This window comes from Lontra canadensis, unplaced genomic scaffold (genome assembly GCF_010015895.1).
Source record: "Lontra canadensis isolate GAN:19392208 unplaced genomic scaffold, GSC_riverotter_1.0 scaffold14, whole genome shotgun sequence".
NCBI classification, from domain to species: domain Eukaryota; kingdom Metazoa; phylum Chordata; class Mammalia; order Carnivora; family Mustelidae; genus Lontra; species Lontra canadensis.
The window spans coordinates 6,143,539-6,155,384 of record NW_022631008.1 but is presented as its reverse complement, the minus strand read 5'-3'; the positions used below and the strand labels follow the sequence as shown (position 1 = coordinate 6,155,384).

The window sequence follows — 11,846 nt, the reverse complement described above, 5'->3', positions numbered from 1 at the left end:
TTCAGCATCATACTCAACATGAAAAACTGAAAACTTTTCTTCTAAGATCAGGAACAAGATAAGATGCCCATTTTTGCCATTTTTTATTCAACATAGTATTGGAAGTCCTGACCAGAGTAATTTAGTCAAGAAAAAGAAATAAAAGGGATCCAAATTGGAAAATAAGAAGTAAAACTGCAAAGACTCCAGCCAAAAACCATTAGAACTAATTTAACTATTCGGTAAAGTTACAGGATACAAAATCAATATACAGAAATTTGTTGCATTTCTTATATACTAACAATGAACTATCATGAAGAGAAATCAGGAAAACAATCACAATTACAGTTGCATCAAAAGATATAAACTATCTAGGAACAAATTTAACCAAAGGTAAAAGATCTATACACTGAAAACTTTAAGACACGGAGGAAAGAAACTGAAGGAGGCACAAAGAAATGGAAAGATATTCTATGCTCATAGATTAGAAGAATTAAGATGTTAAAATGTTCATACTACCCAAAACAACGGACAAAGTCAATGCAATCTCTAACAAAATTCCAATGATATTTTTCATAGAAATAGAACAAATAATCCTGAAATTTCTATGGAACCACAAAAGATCCTGAACAGCCAAAGCAACCTTGAGAAAGAAATGCAAAGCTGGAGGCATCATGCTCCCTGATTTTTTTGGCCTTTTAACTTTTTATTTTAATTCCAGTTAGTTAACATATGGTGCTATATTAGTTTCAGGTGTATGATACAGTGATTCAACAATTCCACCCTCCCTGATTTCAAACTATACTACAAAGCTTTAGCAAATAAAACAGTATTGTACTGGCATGAAAACAGGCACATAGATTAATTGAATAGAACAGAAAACCCAGAAATAAACATGTATGGCCAATTAACTATAACAAAAAAGGCAAGAATAGGGACACCTGGGTGGCTCAGTTGGTTAAGCCCCTGCCTTCGGCTCAGGTCATGATCCCAGCGTCCTGGGATCGAGTCCCACATCAGGCTCCTTGCTCAGCGGGAGCCTGCTTCTCCATCTGCCTCTGCCTGCCACTCTGTGCTCACTCTGACAAATAAATAAATAAAATCGTTAAAAAAAAAAAAGGCAAGAATATACAATGAGGAAAAGATAGTTTTTAATAAATGGTGTTGGGAAAGCTGAACAGCCACATGCAAGAGGATGAAATTGAAATACTATCTTAGACCACACGCATATATTAACTCAAAGTGAACTGAAAACTTTAAAACCAGACATGAAACCAAAAACCTCCTAAAAGAAACACATAGTCAACGGTCTTGGCAATGATTTTTTGGATCTGACTCCAAAAGCAAAGGTAATAAAAGCAAAAATGAACAAATGGGACTATATCAAACTAAAAACTTCTGCAAAGGAAACCATCAATAATACGAAAAGCCAACATACCAAAAGAGACAAAATACTTGAAAAAAATATATCCAATAAGGGATTAATATTCAAAATATATAAAGAACTCCTACAACTCAAGAGCAAAATAACAAACAATCTAATTTAAAAATGAACAGAGGATCTGGATAGACATTTTTTTCAAAAAAGACATACAGTGGCCAACAAACACATGAAAAGATGCCCAACAGTCTTTTTTCATACCTAGTGCAGCCATGGCTCATGTTCCCAAGAAGCATCTGAAGCATGTACCAGCTCCAAAGCACTGGATGCCGGATAAACTGTCTGGTGTGTTTGCCCTTCATCCATCTATTGGTCCCCATAAGCTGAGAGAATGTCTCCCTCTCATCTTTTTCCTAAGGAACAGACAAGTATGCCTTAACAGGAGATAAAGTAAGGAAGATCTGTATGCTGTGTTTTTTATTAAGACTGATGGCAAGGTCTGAACTGATGCAACCTACCCTGCTGGTTTTATGAGTGTCATCAGCATTGACAAGAGTGAGAAGAATTTCCATCTGATCCATGTCACCAAAGGTTGCTTTGCTGTTCATCAGATTACACCTGAGGAGGCCAAGAACAAGTTGCGCAAAGTAAGAATGATCTTTGTTAGGAGAAAAGGAATCTCTCATCTGACCCATGATACTTGCACCACCCACTATCCGTATTCCTTCATTAAGGTGAATGACACCATTCAGACTGATTTGGAGACTGGTAAGATTACTGATTTCATCACGTTTGATACTGGTAATTTGTGTATGGTGATTAGGGTGCTAACCTGGGAAGTAATGGTGTGATCACCAAAAGAAAGGTGGTTTTGTTGATATAATTCATGCGAAAGATGCCACTGGCAACAGCTTTGCCACCCAGCTCTCCAACATGTTTGTTATTGGCAAAGGCAACAAATCATGGATTTCTCTTCCCCATGGAAAGGGTATCTGCATCACCCACTGCTGAAGAGAGAGAGATTGGTGGCCATATAGCAATGGGTAAAATGGTCTCTAGGTGACATGGTTAAGTCTTCATACTTAACTAAGCTAATACACAGCACAAAAGAAAGGAAAAGAGGGAGGAAGGAAGGAAAGATGCTCAACATCCGTGATCATCAGGAAAATGCAAATCAAAACCACAATGAGATACAGCCTCACATCTTTAGATACAGGTAAAAGTGGTTGTTAAAAGGGAAGGGGTCAGGGGATGAGTGAAATTAGTGAAAGGGTTCAAGAGGTATGAATGTCTAATTATAAAATAAATAGCCACAAGGATGTAATATACAGCATGGTGACTATAGTGAAAAATACTGTAGTGCATACTTGAAAGTCACCAAAAGAGTAAATCCTAAAAGTTCTAATCACAAGGAAAAAAAATTTTTGTAACTTCATATGGTGACAGTTGGTAACTAGACATATTGAGGTAATCACTTCACAATGATACAAATACTGAATCACTACATTGTACACCTGAAACTAACATAATGTTATATGACAATTATACCTCTCTAAATATAAATAAAATAAATGCAATTATACACACACACACATAAATTGTGTGATATAAACATTTAGCTAGGTGACAGTTCTCACTTCTAGGGCTAGGATTTGGGATTAAATGGGATGGAGTAGATGACTGTATTTTTCATTTTAAACTTTAATGCATTTATTACTTTAATTGAAATATTAATTTGTAAATAATTTTCAAAAATAAAGGTAGCCCTGGTTCTCTCTCTCTCAGAAAGAAAAGTGAGTTCCCAGCTATGTCCTTCACTGCTTAGGGACACCTGGGTGGCTCAATCAGTTAAGCATCTTCCTTTGGCTCAAGTCATGATCCCAGAGTCCTGGGATCAAGCCCCACATCAGGCTCTCTGCTCAGTAGGAAGCCTGCTTCTCCCTTTCCCACTCCATCTGCTTGTGCTTATTCTCTCCTCTCTCTCAAATAAATAAAATCTTTTTAAAAATAAAAATAAATAAATAAAATCAAAGGGGCTGACTAGTGAACTAGATGGATAAGGGGGTGAGGAGCCTCCTAAGTAGGGCAGCCCAATGAAGAGAGACTCAGACAAAGTCAACTGGACCCAGGAGTAGAGCCTTAGTCCTCGGAAAGCAAGGACAGCCCACCTCGTGCCCAGTATACAGGCTGTCCCTTAGAACTGCTCTCATCCCAAATCCCCACTGAACTCCTGCTTGAGAGTTATGGAAAAGGGAAGTGCAGCTGATCCTTAGACAACATGGGTTTGAATTGCGCAGGTTGCCCAGTTACATGTGGAGGTTTAGCAATAAATACACTACTGTAAATGCATTTTCTCTTCGTTATGGTTTTAATAACATTTTGTTTTTTCTAGCTTATTCTGTTGTAAAAACACAGCATATAATACATATCAAAATGTGCTAATTCACTATGCTATCAGTAAAGCTTTCAGTCAATAGCAGGCAGTGGGTAGCTAAGTTCTGGGAGAGTCACATTGTTCCAAGGTCAACTGTATAAGCAAAAACACAGGAACTAATTCACTAAGAACTATGTAGGGGCACTTAGCCCAGACAGCTCTGTCTTGGAATCCCACTGACAGAATATGTCCTAAAAGTGGAGAAATCCCTGGCCTGGACCCTTCCCCACCTGGGCACGTGGAGAGCTCCAGCACACTGGAGCGGCATCCAGAGGAAAACTGAGGTGTTAAAAGACATGGACATGCCTTCAGGGACATATCAGAGCAGGGCAGGAGTCTGAAATGTGTAAACTGAGTGCCGACTGATCTTGCTCATGAGGGCATACATCAGGTACCTCCTGAAGACCCTCAAAATCCCACTGGGGCATTTTCCAGCCACCCAATAGGATGTGTGAGCAGACAGATTCCTGGGATCAAGCCCCTCATCAGACTCACTCAGACAGAGTGACCACTGGCAAGTTCAGTGTCTTTCTGTTTACATAGCCCTGGTGCCCTGAAAAAGCAAATCTTACAGATGTAGCAAAAAGAAGGGCATATGTACCCCAATGCTCATAGCAGCAATGGCCACAATCACCAAACTGTGCAAAGAACCAAGATGCCCTTCAACAGACAAATGGATAAAGAAGATATGGTCCATATACACAATGGAATATTACACAGCCATCAGAAAGGATGAATACCCAACTTTTATATCAACATGGATGGGACTGGAGGAGATTATGCTGAGTGAAATAAGTCAAGCAGAGAGAGTTAATTATCATATGGTTTTATTTACTTGCGGAGCATAAGGAATAACATGGAGGACTTTAGGAGAAGGAAAGGAAAAGTGAATTGGGGGAAATTGGAGGGGGAGACAAACCCCATGAGGGACTGTGGACTCTGAGAAACAAACTGGAGGTTTTGGAAGGGAGGGGGATCGGGGGTTGGGTGAGCCTGGCGGTGGGTATTAAGGAGGGCACGTATTGCATGGAACACTGGGTGTGGTAAATAAACAATGAATCTTGGAACACTGAAAAAATAAAATAAAATAAAAAATAAATTAAAAAAAAAAAAGAAAAAGAAAAAGAAAATCTTCCTGAATGAGGTACAAATGTGCCACCTTAGGCATTTGGCTCTGGCACAGAGTTCTACCTGACCAGCTCGGGAGTGATCTTGCCATGGGCGGTCCTCCCAAATATACCAATCTGGGAGAACATAAAGCTAAGCAACTGCCCACATACCCCCCCCCAACAAAAAAACTTTCAGGACACCACTCATGGGCTGTCACCCCTCAGATGGCCCCACTAAGTCTCAGAAAGGGTTCGTGACCAGGGGGTAAGTAAGGGGCTGCTGGCTCTGTGGTCTGAATTCAACAGCTTATGAAGAACAAGGGACCCTGGAGAAAAGAGCTCTCAGCTTTAGTGTCTGCTTTTCCCCGTGGCCAGACCCTTCTCTTGGCCCTGGACACATCCTCACTTTGAGAAGTCAAAGCCAAGGCATGCCCTTGACCCTCGGTACCAAGGAGGAAGCTCCCATTACCTCCTGGGAGGTAAAGCAGCATTTCTGTGTCTCTTCCCTTACTCTGGTGGTTGTGTTGTTACAACACATAAAGGGAATTTTCCCCCTTAAGGATCATTTCTATTTCTCTAACAGCAGGGCCTCTCAGAGACCTCATGTGAGCCTCTAACCTGCCCTCTCCAAACCAGATACTCCCAACCACACATCCCATCGTTCAATGATATAGCCTCCCCTTAAGGAAGGTCCTCTATTGTTTTTCATACGTTGATCCTTTTCCTCCAGCTAGACATTCCAGAAAGGCAAGGATTAACCTTAGACTTCTATTCTATAGCCCCCAAAGCACCAGTCCTAGCCCAATAAATAAGCTGGCACTCAGTAAGTATGACAAGTATGACTTCACTAATGCTTCAACTCAAATGGCTAGTTTCATAAGGAACCTGAAAATGGGCTTCTTGGGGGAAAAAAACAAACAGAAAAATTTACAGGTACTTCAAAATGTTTTTGATATCCTCTCCTTCTTTTTCAGCCCCTTCTACAACCCCTCCGCATGCTAAAAATACATAAATAAGAGTCTAATAGAAGTCAGACATTTAAAATAACATATTTTCAGGAGATTTTTTTTTTTTAACAAAGCTTGGACGCCTGTGCAGGCTATAAATTTACAGTTGATGATCTTCTGCCAGAAGTTCTTTTGGGCACTTACAGCTGTGAAATACAATATTTAGTTGACTACACAACCTCTTCATGCTCCCAGTCTGATTCCAACAGCCTGTATTCCTAACAACATAACTCATCACAACAATAATGAAATAACAAGAGTATTTATTTGGATTTACACACCACCTTTCACCTAAGGGTCCCTGAGCAACTTCAAACACAGCTGAAATGGTTCCAAACCATGTACCTCTCCAACTTGGGTTTAGAAGCTAAAAAAGGAGTCAGTCTGCTGTGTGTAATTCCTTGGCAAAAATCATACACTTTTACATAAATGGAAACAGTGAGTCCTGGCTCTTCTTCAATAATCTTCTCTACCTTCCTTACACATTTCCTCTTTGCTGAGAAAGAAACCATTGGCATAACCTAGACCCTGCCTTTACATTTTATTGTTTTGTGCTTCGAAGATCTTTTTTTGCAAAAACTAAGTGTACTATAAAAATTAAGTGTCTTTCTACTTTGCAAGACTCATTGAAATGAGTCTTAGGTATCCTAAGAGAACTGGAAAATTCCTTCTCTTCCATTTCCTTATTTTTTCAACACTTGCACTTTTATTTTTTCATGAACTATAGTTATTTCTTTTTTTTTTTAAAGATTTTATTAATTTATTTGAGACAGAGAGAGAGACAGCATGAGGAGTCAGAGGAGGGAGAAGCAGACTCCCTGCTGAGCAGGGAGCCTGACACGGGGCTCAATCCTAGGACCCTAGGATCATGATCTGAGCTGAAAGCAGACGCTTAACCAACTGAATCACGCATGTGCTCTGAATTATAGCTATTTCTTTACTTGTTTATTCTCCTCTACTACAGTGAGAGATTTAAAAAAAAAATAAGACCTATATATTTGTACCCTTTCTCTTTGTATGCCTATATCTTTCAGTGCTGTGTGCACAGAGTATAGAGATCAGTGATGAACTGACTTGTTTCTGAGTTGCATCCATAATTTAAATTTTTTCTTAAATATATTATGACCCCAATTTTTTTATTTAAGGTACAAATGAGGGGGTAAAAATAGCAAATGTCTAAAATCTTATCTTTCCTTCCACTGGACCTAAACAAACAGCTACAAATGGTGTTAACCATCATCACTAGAAATAAGGAAACTAGTTTACTAGGCCTAACAGCACAGAACCCAGATGTCCTGCTTTGGCCAAACACAAAGTTAGAGGCAAATTACTCTGAGCCCTTGGATTATTTCAGCCCTATTGCTGGGCATAGAAAATGATGACCCTCTTAGAAAACTCTGGCTCTTAGTCCCTCATTAAATACAAATAAGGAATCTACAATGTGTCAGACATTGTGCTAAGGGCTGAGGGTTTAAGAATGTGAAGTGCATTGCCCTGCCCCCAAAGAACTTACAGTCCAGGGAAGGAAACCATCAGAGAAACAGAGAAGAGCAGGATAACACGGTAAGCAGCCTGACGTAATGATGCACGAGGTGAAAGCGGCTCTGTTGGAACTCAACCCGACTGATGCCTTTTCCCAATGCCAGGCTGGGCCACAAACACACTCTAGCACCCTGGGCTCTGAACCTACCTGCCCTCCTCTAGAGTATCTAGCTATCATCAGAACTGGGGCAGCGCCTCGACTTGGCATCCGGAAGTGCTGTTTTGTTGCACCCTCTAAAAGCTTTCTGGCTTCTCTCTTGGATGCCATCTTTCTGCTCTCTCTTGGCTCTTCACTCTGGAGCCCACAAGCCTGCCTGTTTTCTCTTTGTAGTTTAACACTGTGGCTAGATGATATTTTCAGATATTAAGGGTTTTTTTCTCTCTGTATTTGTTTGTCTCCTTCCTCCATTTCAGACTGGTAGCAGTCTTGATACACCATGACTTCCAGAAGGCATGCATCAGGGCCAAAACCAGAAATAACCAGCAAGTCCTTCTGGCTTTTTTTCCCCCCAAAAAGATGTTTAAGCATTTAATGGAACTCAGTGGTTTGGAGAAAAGATGGAAGAGAGTGTGAAAAGCAATATGGAGGGGGCTTCATCCTTCCTTTCTTCTCTGCCCTAGAAAAAATATCCCTAGGGCAAAAGTAGAAGAGGAAGGAAGAGAAATACCATAGAGTGCCAGAACAGCCACACTCCTCCATTCTCCCATAATGTTGACAGCAAAACTCCAAATGGAAGGACAGGGTGGAGTTCAGGCTAGGCAGACAAAACCCCAGGCAGCATCACGTGGCATAGCCATAGGAGGAAAAGGGATCTGGTAGGAAGGGTGGCAGCCCTAGCAATAACCTGCCTGGAAAGATGACCAAGGACCAGACATCCACTCTGCATTCTGCTGCTTGGCACTGCCTAAGAAGAAGGAAGACTCAAATACATGAAGTTAAGCTTCCCCCCAGACTAAATGAAGGGATGCTCAGTATGAAGTGAAACTGATTTATGAATGATACATATGGCATCTCTAACATACCTGAGCTGTGCGGGCTGATGAGCACCACACTCTTTCTGGATGTCCTTCTCTATGCACAGGGCTTTATCCACTGTTGAACTCTAGATCTAAATCTCAGATTTTCTTTCTTTGCCTTGCAATTTGGACTGATATTTCAAGCTGCTTTCTAAATATCCCATTTCAAACTTATCAAGTCCCAAAGTGACTCCTATCTTCTTGATTCTTCCCCACCCCACCCTACCAACCCAGTTCTCTCCCCCATATTCTTTTGACAATAGCATTGAAGTCCACTCATATTCGAAACCTCACATATATCATCCAGACCAGTCAGTTCTACCTTGGGAATCTGCTCCATCACCTCACCCATATCCATTTTCCAGACCCTCATCATGTGAACTCTATTCATGTACTGGCCTCGTCACTGGCATCTGTGTTATCAGACTCTTTTTTTTTTCTTTTTTAAAAATTTATTAATTAAATAGTAAATAAATGTGAAATTCTCAAACAGTGTCATTTATATGGTAAGTCTTATTATGCCATCATCACTTAATGTCATAAAAAGATTTTAATTTAAAGAAAGGAAACTGCTTAACAATGAACTAAAGTACTTTTTCAAGTTTCTTCACCAGAACACAAACACCTTGAAGAACTATAACTATATTGCAAAACAAAACAAAACAAAACAAAAAACAAAAAAAAACAACTCACATTGGCTGACATCAACATCATGGAGTTGTACATAGAGATAAAATACCAGTCCAGGCAAGTCTGCTGTGTCCTTGAAACACCCAATAACTATAACAGTTTCTGGAGTGAAGTATATCAGAGTAGGAAGTTCTAGAAGAATTATCAGACTCTTCTATCCTGCCCAAGGCATCCAAGATCCTAGACACCTCCAGCTTCCTGTAAGAGAAAATCCACATTCCTCATCAAGGAATACAGGACTCTGTCTAAACATGGCCTCTGACTACTCCATCCTCTACCACCTTCTATATTCTGCATGCACATACACTCACACATGTACCCCAGAATCTTACCACCTCTCATGAACCAAGAAGGGACTATAGCTAAGCAATGGATTAAGAAGTGGTAACTTGTGGCTTGGTCTAAATGATAAGCTGGTGTGAGGAAAGTCAGAGCAAATGTGGAAAAAATCTTCCTTGGTTTCCTTCTAGAATTCTCTTATGTTGCAAGAAAACAAATCTAGGAGAGCCTGTCACTTAGGCTAACGGTCAACATGAATGGCAACTAAGGCTGATTCTATAAAGCTGCTCTGGCCAGCCTTCCAAGAGTCCTTGGCCACTTTTGTGGCACCTGTAATACTGCCATTCTCACAGGATTTTTGTAAGAATGAAGGCAACAGTTGAGGAAGGAGGAGAGTTCTCTGTAAAATTTCTAATGTTATACAAAATGTAAGTATTCACTCTTTTTCCTGTAAATAAATATTCATTCATTTCTGTCTCTTACAATTCAAAATTCCTTAGAAAAATACAACTCACTGAGGGTCTGGTCTGTCTTATGCAAAAAGGAAACGCCACATACCCGTGAGAATCCAAATCATTGTTAAATGAAAGTGTTCTGGGAAGTGACAGGGTATCTTTTACTGAGAACATGGGAATCCATATGAAGTCAGAAACACTACACCATGGTTGTTATCATCAGGGCAGCCCTGGTGTGTCTGGCTGAATTTTTAATATTCTAGCTTTTTAATCTTGCATGACTCTCCCTGGCAAAGTCAGTCCAAAAGAAGAGACGCTTAATAAACATTTGAGGCCAGGAACTAGCTGTTTGTGAAACTCACTTTCCATTAAGTAATTGTAGGTTAGGCTAAATAAAATGTTTTATGGGGAGTAATATGTCCACGGTGAAGCTTCATTAAATATGTTACTCTTTTTATGGCCCCTTCGGGATGGAAAACAAATAACTTGTCCTTGTTCTCCAGAGACAACACTGACCCCCCAAGTCTGCTTTGTACTTGCCTTGCATGCAGATCAACTGTCACAGCTGGTTTTACAAACTACAAGCATACAGCCAGCTCTTTGCTGCTTACCAATGCACTGATAATACACGATGAAGAATAAAGTATTATTTCGGTATTCCCTGAACTATGCTCTACAGAACATTAGTTCTGTAAGATGGTAACATATATTCTGAAAAAATGAAAAGGAAGGAAGCAGCCATGATAAGTGGCTCCTCCATGAGCAAACAGGATTGAGAAACAGTAGGTTAAATGAAGGTAAGCAGTTTTCCTTCCTTCAGGATATTTCAAGCCTTCAATAGGCCAAAATGTTTTGTGAATCTCCTAGAGGGGAATGTAGTAAATAGAGCACCTCTAAAATTATTTGACCATAGAACTTACTTTCTATAGAACACAAAAGTACTAATGTTCCACAGAACACAGTTTAGAAGAGGCTGTTCTATTTAATAAAGCCAAGTAACCAATGACAACCAGTTCAATAATTTCTAGAACATCATATTTCTCGGTGAAAGTCCAAAGCAAGGGAACATCCCCCACAAGCAATATCCTTACAAGAAGCATAAGACAGAATCAGCTGCAAATGAAGTTTTGAGTAAAACACATTAAGATCTCACTACAGCCTGAGGATCTATAATTCAATATTTGAAGTCATTGTTTCTCTTATGGAGAACAGGAAACAAAATAGACAAAGCATGTTGCCATATTTTCTACACTTTGCTGCAGGATGACAATTCTTACTTAAGCACAGGAAGAAAAATGTTAAACAACAAAAATCCAAGTATGTTAGCTGTCCATGTTTTCCCTTATAATTGTAAAAAGCATCTTAAGCACAGCAAGCTTATAAAGGAATGTATGACAGCCAGAGTGGCCAGGGTGACCAAGAATAGGGGCCGTGTTGTGAAAAATCTCTCATGTGACTCTACGTTGTCATCACATAATGGATGCAGACAGTGCCCCTCCTGGATCCCTTTTACCTGACATCCCCCTGTTGCCATGAGTGTTGGTTACAAAGAGCTCAGAGGCTTCTTCCCAGGACAACTGCCGTCTGCAAAATAGGAGCTAATCTTAGCCAGTAGATTATATCACTCATCCATCCCAGGGCAGCTTTTAACCAGTGACTGACTGATGCGAGATACAAAAGGCTCGTCTCCTTTCCTCAAGGCAGAACTAGCTTTGTGGTACAATTCATCTGCAGAGGTCTTCATGAGATCAGGTTAAAGCCGGCCTCTAGCGGAGACCACAGCCGGGCTTAGCTCCTTGCCTGGCCCTATCGTATTTCCCTTACTCTCTTGTTTCTGAGACCACTCCAGTAACTAATGCCAGTCTCCAAATGCCAGACTCAGGCTCTGCTATTAGGGAACCCAGCCTAAGACATCCAGTTTACAACCTTGTGTCTAAAGAAACAGTTTTTCAT

At 40.2% G+C, this 11,846-nt stretch overlaps 1 pseudogene; it reads left to right on the top strand.

The window, feature by feature from the left end:
• Positions 1-1,632: 1,632 nt before the first annotated feature.
• On the top strand, positions 1,633-2,371 carry LOC116868026 (annotated as a pseudogene).
• The last annotated feature ends 9,475 nt before the right edge of the window (positions 2,372-11,846 follow it).